Below are 13,737 nucleotides of genomic sequence, written 5' to 3'. Positions count from 1 at the left end.
CTAATCCCTTCTGTTTACTCAATGCCTTAATGAGATGGGAAAGTTTTCATGATCTTTATTCTCCCTACTAAATTATAAACATAACTAGTTTCAATAACAAAAACATTAGCTTTTGAAATTTCCAAAAAAAAAAAAAATAAACATTGATTTAGAAGAGAAATCTTGGGATATTTCACATGGACAAAACCAGGAAACTCCCTTAAAAAGAAATATACAGAAAGACAGAAAGTAACCATTCCATGCTTTTTGTCCGACTAAGTAGTTTGGATGACAGAGAATAATCCATCAGCTCATGTGTTTTCTAAAAATTATTGTTAATATTATAACCCATTTATTTCTAGGAGATCTGATAATACAGGAGATATTTGATATTTAATCTACAGACTTTTTATTCCTTTAATTTTTTTCTTATTAAAGTATGGTTAAAGAAAGAACATAAATTTGGCTTCCGATTTTTTCTCTATTCTTTTATTTTATTTTTTAAATTTAATTGAATTTTACATAACACCCATGGGTTCCCCTGTCCTCCCCCCTCCCAACCCCGCCTTCCCCCGAGTCCCTCCCATTCCCATCTCCTCCAGGGCCAAGACTCCCCTGGGGATTCAGCTCAACCTGGTAGATTCAGTCCAGGCAGGTCCAGTCCCCTCCTTCCAGGCTGAGCAAAGTGTCCCCCCATAAGCCCCAGGTTCCAAACAGCCAGCTCATGCACTTAAGGACAGGTACAGGTCCCATTGCCTGTGTGCTTCCCAAACAGTTCAAGCTATTCAATTGGCTCACTTATCCAGAGGGCCTGATTGGGGGCTCCACAGCTTTTGGTTCATAGTTCATGTTTTTCCATTAGTTTGGCTATTTGTCTCTGTGCTTTTTCCAATCTTGGTCTCAACAATGCTTGCTCATACAATCTCTCCTCTTTCTTGATAATTGGACTCCTGGAGCTCCACCTGGGGCCTGTCCGAGGATCTCTGCATCCACTTCCATCAGTTATTGGATGAGAGTTCCAGCACGACAGTTAGAGTGTTTGGCCATCCGATCACCAGACTAGGTCAGTTAGGGCTTTCTCTCGACCATTGTCAGTAGTCTACAGTGGAGGTATCTTTGTGGATTTCTGGGGACCTCTCTAGCACTTTGCTTCTTCCTATTCTCATGTGGTCTTCATTTATCATGGTATGCTGGAGAGAATGTGGAGCAAGCAGAACTCTCCTCCACTGCTGGTGGGAATGCAAGCTTGTACAGCCACTTTGGAAATCAATATGGTGCTTCCTTAGAAAATTGGAAATCCATCTCCCCCAACACCCAGCTATACCACTCTTGGGCATATACCCAAGGAATGCTCAATCATACCACAAGGGCACATGCTCATCTATGTTCATATCAGCATTGTTTGTAATAGCCAGAACCTGGAAACAACCTAGATGCCCTTCAACTGAAGAATGGATAAAGAAACTATGGTACATATACACAATGGAGTACTACTCAGCAGAGAAAAACAATGAGATCATGAGGTTTGCAGGCAAATGGATGGATCTAGAAAAAATCATCCTGAGTGAGATAACCCAGACTCAGAAGGACAAACATGGTATGTACTCACTCATAGGAGGATACTAGATGTAAAACAAAGATGATTAGATTGATACACAACTCCAGGGAGGCTACCTAGAAAACAGGACCCTAAGAAATACACAGGGATCACCCAATGACAGAGAAATGGATGAGACCTACATGAACAACCTGGACATGAGCGGGGTTAATGAAGTGCAAGGTTGGAGAGAAAGAGAGCTTAGGGGAGCAGGAGATCCCAGCTGGATCAGGAACAGAAAGGGAGAACATGGCTTCTGATTTTTGTCTTCATAATAACTTCTTGTCTTGTCTATTGGCACCACCGTTTAGGGATTTCTGAGTGTGCTAATGAATGAGGTGGTTTTGCCACTCCTGGATTTAAAAGGTCTATCTAAAGTTGAATAGGAGGGTTACATTGGGCTCGGAACAACCATTTACAGCATTCTTTTGCTGAACTCTCTTTCCTTGGAAAATACTAATGTATTAATGGTAGGATTCTGATGGCCACTCTTGAGTTAATAGAGGAACTGGAAAAAGAGTCTTGACTACTAGTGTTAATGTGTAATAGTGAAAACAAAGAACAGCAAGAAAGCATGTCACAAAACATGAATTGTGATTGTGATGTTAAGTCAAATTCTTATTGATTGATTGATTGATTGATTGATTGATTGATTTTTGAGGCAGGGTTTCTCTGTGTAGCCTTGGCTATCTCACTCTGTAGATCATTCTGGCTTTAACTCACAGAGATCTACCTACCTCTCTGCCTTCAAGTGCTGAGATGAAAGGCGTGGGCCATTTCATCTTATTTGTAAACAGAATGAGATACAGTTTCCCAGGTTAGGATGTTAAGACATTACAGGTATATGTCCTATGTGGTTGGTTTTCATGTTGATTCAAGTGGGACGGTAGCATGCATTTATGAGGACCCTACCTGGAAACTCAGCTCCTGTTTTTGTTTGTTGGGAGCTACAAGGTAGCAGAAGACTGGGCGTCTCAAGTGCCTTGGAGTGTGGCATGTTGCTTCTTCTAATGATGCGTTTTCTCTAAAATCCCTGTGGCTTTGGCAAAAGTAGCCTCAAATTTAAAATAACAGTCTGAGTTCATAGTAGGTTATTTTTGTACGCCAGTGTCTAAAGTCAAAATACGTCATGGAACAGACAAATTGAATAATGGGTCCGAGGGCTTTATTAGTCACAGTAGTGCTTTATAAGTAGCCATTAACTTGCTTGAGCTGGTTACCCACCACTGGGTGTGATAACTTGTAACATCAGGCAGAATTAGAAAATATATACACTTTCTTACACATCAGTATTCCTGAGCATCCTCCTCGCACACTTTGGACCTGCCCTCTTCCAACAGTTCTGAGCAGTAGTGTAGTAATGGGAGTTCTAGAGAGGCTCACATTCCTGTTTTCCCACAGATTTCCAATTGCTGTTTTCCTTCTCTTCTCAGACCTGAGATTTTGAGCTTCCCTGGAAAATGTCGAACACAGAGCAATGACAATATCAGTTTAATCTGTTTTGAATGAGTTTGGGACATCAAAACAATTTCCTGATTCTCTTTCTGCTGAGTTCCTTTGAGTTCCTTTGGTTTCACTGATTGAAAGGGCAGTTGGAAATAGTATGAGTTGTGATACTCCACAAGCAGAAATCTTCTTGTGCTTGAGGAGGATTGGGAGAAAGGGATGTTCATAAACAATTTCAGCTGCAAACTTAAGAGAGATATTTTCAGCTACAGACAATGTATTAAACACTTCACGGCCACATTTATTGAGTGCTTTGTTCTGCTTAAGGTACCCCTGCTATCTGCCCTCATGGACTCTCCATTTTGTACCGTCTTCTCCAAAGGTCAGGGATAGTAACCCGGTCCACAGAGTTTACTGATGAGCTAGGGGTTCTAGTTCTTATTAACAGAACTAAAACTCATCAGAATACGATAAAAGGTGAGAGAATGGGGAAATAGGAGTCAGGGTCATGGTGAAGAAAAGGATGGGGAAAAACACAAGTCACTGTTAGGAGCCCAGCCTGTACCCTGGAAGTACGTGTCCCCCACAGTCACATTCCACATTGGTCCAAAGAAAGACCACCTCCAGCCAGGGTGCTGATTATTACTGACTGCATCTAGTTACCCAAGAGTCACAAATGCCAGTTAATGAGAGAAATCAGGCCTTCTGTTCGCCAGGGCCCACTCCGTTTCCCCTCATTTGTGGCTTGTTGCTGCATCCTTTGCGCTGACTCTAACTGGGTAAACGCTAACTGGAATCAACTCCAGAGGGAAATTATTTATGATAACCATTTGGCTGTGAGGCTTCTACCCTGAATCCAGGGTTGAAACTAACAGGACACAAAACTGTGTTTTCATACCTGTGTGGAAAAGATTTAGTAGATTCAGTGGTTCACTGTCCAAGACGCTTTCACTGAGGACACACCCAAAAGGCAGTGGCTTAGCTTTTCCCTAATCATAAGCTGTCTTTTCTGTCTCACTCAGGCTCTCATTAAACACTTTCCTTGACAAAGTCTCCTTTTTCTTCAAAAAGCTCTTTTTTTTTCCCTCTTGGTTTGTCTGACCTATTTATTTTGTGTGTGGGTGGTTTTTGTGACTCCGCCTGGCTCAAGAATTTAATGACTGAATCTAAATTTTCAGCTATGAGCATAATGGAAATCCTTACCAGAATGCAAGCACACCTGTTTTCCTTTCAAAATCATCCCAAGTCTGCGCATCTGTGGCTGCTCAGCTCTGTCGACCAGATGGTAACAGGCCCAGGGTTTCTGTTTCTCACACAGGCACCAGTTAGAACATATGTCCTGCAGACCACACTATACTTTGAACCAAGTGGGACGATATGCTTATGATGGTGAAGGTCCTGGAGGACCACACAAGAGAATGAAGGTGAAGCAGAGAAGCGGGCATGACAAAGATATCTCAGTCATGAGCTTCCTTGATGAGGCTTTACCTCACAGGAGCAACTTCTTTGCATATGGAAATGAGTGCATAAATATGTGGTAGATTGTCTACAAGTTTTCAAAGTGAGAACTTGACAGGTTTGGGCAAGTCTCAGAAGGCAGAGAATCACAATTACCGGGGTACCTGTAAAGGAGTAGAGTTTCCATAAGAGCTGGGTCACTCACTGCTGCTCAACTTCCTGCCTTCTTAGCCCTGGTGTGTGTGTGTGTGTGTGTGTGTGTGTGTGTGTGTGTGTGTGTGTGACACAGTTTGCAATTCTCTTCATAAACCATTGTATGAATCACTCTGTGTACTCAGGGTTGGGGTGTTGAGGCCCCTAAAACTTTTGCTGAGGTGTCTTTTCTCAGAGATACCAACTGCTTAGTGAGCATCATGGGTTGAGTATATTCCTTTCTGCCAGTTGACTTCATAGAAAGATGGGGATATTCCTGCCCTTTAGAATCGAGGACAGATCCCACAAAACTAAGGCAATAACAGAAGCATGAGTAAATCCAGTTGTTTCCTATTATCCATTGTTCATTTGCTGTGGTTTCTATCCCAAGGCAGACCACAGGCAAGAAATCCTAAACAGAAGATTCCAGAAATAATTCAAAAGTTTTAAGTTGAGCATCATTTTGAGTAGTGTTAAGAAATTTTACAGCATCTCATTCCAACTCGCCTTGTATGTGAATCACTCCTTTACCAGAATGTCCACATGGTATACGTTACCCACTCGTTAGTCACTCTGCAGCTGTCTGAGGTGTCAGATTGGCTGTTGTGATATTACATACTTGTGCTGGAGTAACACTTGAATATATAACATTAGTAGCTTAGTGGTATGACACAATGCCTTTGTTCTCATTTTGTCTCATTTTGTCTGACCTATATTGTATCATAGGACAGGTGAATCTACTGTTTAAGATATTTTGAAAGAGATGCTAGAGGTATATAGCTTACTACTATATATTATTATAATCTTTTTAATTTTATTGTTGTTAACTTTACTGTGCCTAGTTAAAAATAAACTTTATTGTAAATATGTATTTGTGGAAAAAAGCATAGGACATGTGTAGTGTTCTGTATTACCCAGTTTGGGGCATATACTGGGGTTGTTGCAATGTACCCTCACACACATGGGAAAATAGTTTATATTTACTTATATATAATGGACTCATGCAGGCAAATAGTTTAATTAGAGGTCAGCTTGGAATATAGAACAATTTTGAGCAGTATTAAGATAGACTTGCCTTGATCAATAAAATGAGAGTGACTGAGCAGGTATTGTGAGGTGCCACAGGGATTCTTTTTCTCATTGAAGTAGCTGTAAGGCGATTTGCTAAAATGATTCTTCACTAGCTTGGGCCCCTTCATGACTGTAGTCAGCAGTCATTCTGATTACCACTGGCCATACTGCACAATTAAGATTAAATCTGGATTGTGTTGAATCACTAATATTTGAGAGCTGTTCTCATAGAGGAGATGCATACTGTCCTCTCACATTTTAAACATACCTGGTCTTTCAAGCACTTCTGAAATCTCACATGCTGATTTCTGTCCTTCACACTCTAATGAGACTATTGTGTATTGGCTTCAGGCTTTATCTGACTTCATGCCTTCTGCACTGAACACTGTTGAGTACTTCTGCCTTTTTAATCTTCCTTTTTCCCTTGGTTTCTGTGACCTCACTCTTTCAATTCACCACCTACATCATTGATCATGTCTGAGGCTTAAAGTTCAAACACGCTCATTTACTCTGTGTTTTTAATTAGTACACATGTAATTAAAATGCTGATTACTTTCCAGTGGGTGCCCCTTGCTAGGTACCTGCTCCACAATAGAGGTCTAGATAGAGAAAGCAACTCTAAGAAGAAACAAGTCTTCAAGAGAGCCCTTCTCTTTCTGGAGCTGATGGTTTTTCAAAGCACAAAATCATTTACTGGATATCATGTAGGCTTTCCTTTGCCCTTGGCCATGGTGCCCTAATCCAGAGTGTGACATGACACTACCATTTTGTCCTAAATCTCATCTTATATCTTTGTTTCTCAATCATGCATGCCACAGTCAAAGTCTCATTGTTTACCTTCTGGTTTCCTCTAATCACTTCTGGATTTTTCTTCTTCTAGCAATAATTCTGCATAGGATTTTTGCAAAGACCCTTTATAAAACACAAAGAATGGACTATTCCTATCTATGTACTCAATGGCATGGAGTCACAGGTGTGACCTTACTACAGCAGAGTCCCAAACTCTTCTCAGGGGTCTTAGGAAGCTGTGCTCTCTCAACAATCTGGTCTTGTCACCTGCCATACATGCTGTGCTGTAGTTTGTATGACCTATATACTGTCTCCTAGACCTGGACTTAATTCACTTGACAAAAACCAATCCAAACTAAAATATGCGTGTGCACACACAAACACACACACACACACACACACACACACACACACACACACACACACAGAGTAAATTAATTAATTAATTAATAACTCAACAACAAACAGCCCAAAACCACAATCTAATTATTACCTCTTCCACAAAGGCTTCCAAACTTCTCAGCTCTAGGTATCAGGGGTCTTGCTGACAAGCCTTATTGTGCCAATGAGACCTACCAGTGGAAGACTGTGTAGGGATCAGTTTGTTTTCAAAATGGTGTTGTTCAACACTATAAACCTGTATTTCATTTCTACATCTCCCTACACTTAAATAATGTGTTACCATGTACTGGGTACACAATAAATATCAGATGAATGTTACAGCCATGGGTCTGGATAGTTGTGACTGTGAGATTTATTAATTGAAGGGCATTTATGAGTCATTACAGACCTCTGAGAGATGTTAGTATCCAAGTAGTGCTTCTTGAAAGGGAATAGTAGGCATTTGAAATTTCTCAGCAGAAGCATGAAAAAGGATGGGAGACAGAATGAGTCATTACAGACTGTGGCTTTGGGTTCTCCATGGTTCTGTTTTTTTTCAATTCTCTAGGTAACTTGTATTAAATATGTGTAAAGCAGGCATAATCTACCCAAAGCGGAGATAGACACTGAAATAGTGCATTCTAGTTCTCATGAAGTTTTTCATAGCTCTAATGTTACTTCCATCTTAATTTCAACATTTCCAGATTGTTCTTCAAGAGTGATGATTAGGCTGGTTTGGTTTTCTTTTATCCAGGTTCAGGAAAGAGTATGCACAAAGTCACAAGAACTACAGCAGGACATATGTGACAAACAACAAAACTAGACTATTGAAGACCAGCTCACCAAGACCCCTGGGAAGAGTCTGTAACTCTACTGTAATGATGTCACATCTGTGATGGTGAATATGAAGACAAATGTGTCCAAATAGTCTTTTTCCCCTTATTTTTTTCCATTTACTGGAAAGCCTAACCATTTCTTTTATTTTGCCACCTAATCTCAAGGCTTTCCCCTCCTTTCGCTTCTTTTAAATACAGTAACTATTGGAATGTGCAGAGGCCCAGGAAGTGGAGAAAAGATGGTTGTGAGGGGTTAGTACTTACTAGAACCACATAAATAGATGAGGTACAAGCCTCCCAGCATGCTTTGTGTTCTCAGATATTGTGTTCTCCCAAAATCTTCCAGGGCTGGAAACTCTCTTGTATTTAGTGAAAGCTAGGCAGAATTTCAAATATGACTTTGCAAAGAAATTACTTTCCTTGTCGCCAAGAGAGAGAGGACAAGAGAGATGTCTCTTTATATCCAGAGTCTGGCACTGTCAGCCTTTGGAACTTGCCTCCCATGCTCTCTCTGGCCTTGGCCTTCAGAATGCAGGGTTGCTGTGTAGCACAAGGAGGTGCAAAAACAAACATGGGCAGAACCCCAGATACTAGACTGCAAGAAACGTTCTGAAAGTTATAAAAGTGAAATACTGCTTCCAGCTGTCCCTGTATACCGGAGTTAAGCTGAGCTCAAAGGGACTGCAGAGACTAACCAAGAATGGCATCATCTCTTCCAGGAGAAAACAGGTTGCAGTTCTCTGAGCGTTCTGCCAACAAATGACTCTCAATCCTGATTTCTTTCTCTAATTCTGGACACACTCTTTAACCTGCCTTTAAGTGTGCATTTGAAGCCATAAATTGCTGATGCTCAGGAGCATAGTAATGCTTCATAACCTTCCCTGTAGCCAAGAACCTCCTGCCCATGGCTCACTTTCTTTTCCTAAAATATGTTATACTCTGTGGTGGCTCTTTTTTTTTATTATATAAAACATTGTCAGAATGAACACTGTCACCCAAAATTACATGCTAACACAGCAGCAGGCATGTAGTAAGCACATAGTAAGACTTTGATAAATAGCTTGTGTTGAGACAGGTATTTTCTTACCATGCTTTCTGACCAATGGTGTTCATAGTACACATGTCTTTATCATATTGTTCTGTACAACTTTAATGTCATTAGGTCACCATCCATAAACTGCTTATATAAAGCACGTGTTATCTCCCATGTTCATGTTCCCATTCTTGTTCTTGTTTGTTTGTTTGTTTTGGGTATTTGGTTTTGTTTTGAGACAAGGTCTTATGTAGCCCAGGCCTTGAATTTGCTATGTACCCAAAACTGATCTTGGATTTCTGATCCCCTGTCTCCACTTCAAGAGTCCTGGTATTATAGACTGTACAGCATACCCACTTTTATGCAGAGCTAAGGATGGAACACCAGTCCATCTGTATACTAGATAAATACTCTACCAGCTGAGCCATATCCCCAGGTCCTCATGTGGTCCTTTTCAGCTCCTGAGAGTTTTGCCAGTCCTTTATTTTGCATCCATTTTAAGATGAATGGCAGCTTAGAAGTACATGGCAGAAAATAGAAGGTGATATAGCCATGGTTTGCACAGCTCTCTGCATCCTATGTTTTCATTTTTAATATGGCGGTTGTTGTCTGAAGCTCATGTTGAGTTTTCTTGTGTTCAGGTGAGTGGGCATGGGAGAATTTATTTTCAAATATTGCTAAAGTATAATGACTCAGATTTTTTTTTGTCATTAAACCTGCTCAATAAGATCCCATCTGGAACCTACTCTCCCTCAGCTCGGCTGTCTTTTATTAGGGTCTGATTTCTCTCCCTCCTAAAGTGGTACTTCACACTTGCTGCTCTTGAACTGAGACCATTTCCACATGTGGACTTAAGAGTCAGGCTCTGGGAGGAAATGAGGCTAACCTGATCATAAACCATGGAGCCCCTCTAAAACTGTGTAAACAGTGACAGAGGCATTTCTTAAAGTTCACGCCAGAAGAAAGGCAACATTTTTTGTTAAGTCTGTGAAGCTTTTCTCGATTTCAAAGCCTTCATTCAGGGTTAGGAATTCACACTGAGCAGTAGCTCATTCAATGCCAGCTGACACTTGGAGTTATATTCGGCAAAATTAAATATTTTTGCTAATGCTAGTGTTTCTCAGCTCTTTGAAAATATTTCTAATAAAGGAAAATGTCAAAGCGTGTCAAGAGCAACACCTTATGTGATCCAATCATTAAAGTCTTAAGCTGCATAATGAAACTCCCAGCCTTACTTCTTGGTAAGGTTCATCATCCTGAGGTAAGTCAGTCATAGGGAACAAATTCCAGGAGCTAGCCTTGTCCTTTGTCTGCAGATAAAAATGTAGCAGGTGTCGATTTAAGGCTCTTCATATTTCATTCCAAATCTTGCTCTGTCATGGGCAATTTTCTTTCAAAACTTCTCAGAAAAGAAACTATCAGACTGCATTATAAGGGCAGAACATTTAAAAAGATACATTTATGTAAGCATTTACATGTATGTTATATATGAATACACATGTAATATAAAACACTGAAACATAATCATTGTGGGGATGGAGTTCCACTCTTCACCCAGACTCACGTAGCATTCTCCACGTGGTGTAGGCTGGCCTTGAACTAACAGCAATCTTCCTGTCTCAGTCTCTTGTTATAGGCGTACCCCACCACACCCTGTGCAGATGTATTTTTAACACAAAAAGCATCCTAAATACCTTCACACACACACGAGTCATAAAAGTTCTCAGTGAAAACTTTCAATTGTGGAAAAAACGAGATGTATTAGATGCAGTTATTATTTCCATCTTCCAGTTGCGAGGTCTGAGGCATGGAGAAGTTTAAGTCACCAAGAATCAGGGACAGAGGAGTAGAGCAAGAAGACAAGGCTTCAGTTTGGGAAGATATAATTTCCGTACCTAGATTTTTTTTATTGGATATAGTGTGTGATACTTAGGAACAGTGTGAGCATCATGACATATATTTGCATAAGCCTGAGTAGTTTATGTAAATGATGCACCACTCACCGTGACTTCTTTTTTCAAAAAATATTGAGCATAATTTTATTCTTTCTTTTTTCTTTATTGAAAATAAATTCTTCTCTCATACAATACAGCCTGATCACAGCTACCCCTCCTTCCACACCTCCCAGATAGCCCCACACTCCCTTCTTCTCCAGATCCACTCTTCCTCCATTTCCCTTCAGAAAGGAGCAGACCTCGAAGAGACAACAACCAAACACAATAAAACAAGATACAATAAGATAGGGCCTCATACTGAGGCTGGACAAGACAACCCAATAGGAGGAAAAGAGTCTCAAGAGCAGGCAAAAGAGAGACACACCTATTCCCACTGTTAGGAGTCTCACAAAAACACTAACCTAACAGCCATAACATATGCTCAGAGGATCTGCAGACCCATGCAGGCCCTGTGCTTTCCTCTTTGGTCTCTGTGAGCCCATATGAGCCTTGCTTAGTTGATTCAGTGGGCCATGTTCTCCTGGTGCCCTCATTCCCTCTGACATCTCCAATCCTTCCTCCCCCTCTTCAAAGGGGTTTCCCAATCTCCTGGTGGAGGGTCCTGATGGAGACCTCCAATTTAGACTCTCCCCCAATGTCTGGCTATGGGCCTCTGCATCTGCTTCCATCTTCTTCCAGAGGAAGCCTCTTTGATGACAATTGGACAAGGAACCCACCCATCTATGAATATAGCAGAGTATCATTAGGAATAATTTCATTGATTTTTACTTATTTATTTTTGACCACTCATGTTTGGTTCTATCCTATGTCTCGGATGTCTCTGGGATATCCAGTCTCTGGTTCACGGCCATTCAACCAGTATTGTGCATGGGTTCCCTCTCTTGGTGTGGGCCTCAAGTTAAACCAAGCATTGGTTGGCTACTCCAACAAGTTCTGTGCCACCGTTGCCCCAGCACATCTTGCAGGCAGGACAGACTGTAGGTCAACGGTTTTTGTGGCTGGTTGGTATCTAGGTTTCTCTTTCAGTAGCCTGAAGAGTACCTTCCTGTGGAGGCCCACAGAGGTTTTCTAGTAAGATCTGAGCTTGTTTTACCCAGCAGGGCTGCATTAGAGGATGGCTTGACCACATGTGCAGTTACTAGATGATTGGAAGGGTCTGCACTTGGCTGAGCTAGGGAAGGTCTTATGCTCCTCCCCTTGGCTTTTCTATAAAATGCCCATTAGAAGACACAGAAGGGGCCAGTGTATATTAATCCAGGCCCTCCTGAGGCTATCCTGTGTTTCTATCTGTTTCTCTCCTCTCTATCTTCCTAACTCATGTCTTTTATCCCTCTCTCCTCAAGAGTACCCTGGGGAAAAAGTGGGGGTTGGTCTGCCATACCTTCCCACACCAAAGAGACTAGAACACAAGGGTGAAGGCTCCCTCCGGGCACCAGCTCAACCTCTATGTTCAATGGGCTGTGTGGATGTTGTCCTTGGCAATGGGGCCCCACTGTCAGTTTTCAGAGAGCAACCTTCTGTCCTAGCTCAGCCGGGGTTGTTTGGGAATCTCCACAGGGCCTCCTCGGCCAACAACTTGAACAAATGCAACTCTAGGCCAACCCTAGAAGCCTTGCCTTGCCACAAAAGATGATCAGTTCAGACTCTGTATCCTCCATTACTAGGAGACCTTACTACATTCACCCTTATAGTTTCCAGAAAGTTCCCACTGCACTGGGTTTCTATACCACCCCCTAATGTCCCCCAGTTTTGGCCATCTCTCCCCATACTCTCTCCTTCCACCCATCCTCCCCAATCTGGTCCCCCTGGACCTAGTTTACCCACAGAATCTATTCTATTTTCCCCTTCCAGGGAGATCCATGCATCTCTCTAGATCCCTCCTTTTTACCCAACTTCTCTGGGTCTGTGGATTACAGCTTGATTATCATTTACTTTAGAGTTAATACATACCAAATTTGCCTTTTTGGGTCTGAGTTATCTCGCTCAGGATTATTTTTCTTGTTCCCACCATTTGCCTGCAGATTTCATGATATCTTTTTTTTTTAACATCTGAGTAATACTACATTGTGTAAATATATCATATTTTCTTTATCTATTCTTCACTTGAGGGATATATAGGTTGTTTCCAGTTCCTGGCTATTATAAATAATGCTTCTATCAACATAGTTGAGCAAGTGTCCTTATAGCACAAAGGGAACATCCTTTGGTATATGCCCAAGAGTGGTATAGTTGGTTCTTGAGGTAGACAGATTCCCAATTTTTTGAAGAACTGACATATTGATTTCTGTAAGTGGTTGGACAAATTGGCACTTCCACCAGCAATGGAGGAGTGTTACTTTTGCTCTATATCTTTGCCAGCATGAGCAGTTACTTAAATTAATGCCCTTAGTCATTCTGATAGGTGTAAGATGGAATCTCAAAGTAGTTTTGATTTGTATTTCTCTGATGGCTAACATTGTCTGATGGCGGAACATTTCTTTAAGGGTTTCTCAGCTTTTTGAGATTCCTCTACTGATAATTATCTGTTTAGATCTATACCCCATTTATACATTGGATTATTTGGGTTTCTTTGATATCTAGTTTCTTGAGTTCTTTATATATTTTGGCTATTAGTCCTCTATCAGATGTGGAGTTGGTAAAACTCTTTTTCAATTCTGCAGGCTTTGTCTGATTGATAGTGTCCTTTGCCTTATAGAAGCATGAGGTCCCATTTATTAATTGTTGATCTTAGTGCCTGCACTATTGGCATTCTGTTCAGAACGTTGTCTCCTGTGCCAATGAATTCAAGTTTATTTTTTCCCACTTTCTCTCCTATCAGTGTGTCTGATTTTATGTTGAGGCCTTTGATCCACTTGGACTTGATTTTTGTGCAGGGTGATATGTATGGATGTATTTGCATTTTTCTACATGCAGACATCCAGTTTGACCAGCACCATTTGTTGAAGGTGCTTTCTTTTTTTCTAGTATAAATTTCTGGCTTCTTTATGAAAAATCAGGTGT

This window comes from Onychomys torridus, chromosome 7 (assembly GCF_903995425.1).
Source record: "Onychomys torridus chromosome 7, mOncTor1.1, whole genome shotgun sequence".
NCBI classification, from domain to species: domain Eukaryota; kingdom Metazoa; phylum Chordata; class Mammalia; order Rodentia; family Cricetidae; genus Onychomys; species Onychomys torridus.
The sequence above is the reverse complement of the archived record's forward strand: the minus strand, read 5'-3'. Positions refer to the sequence as shown.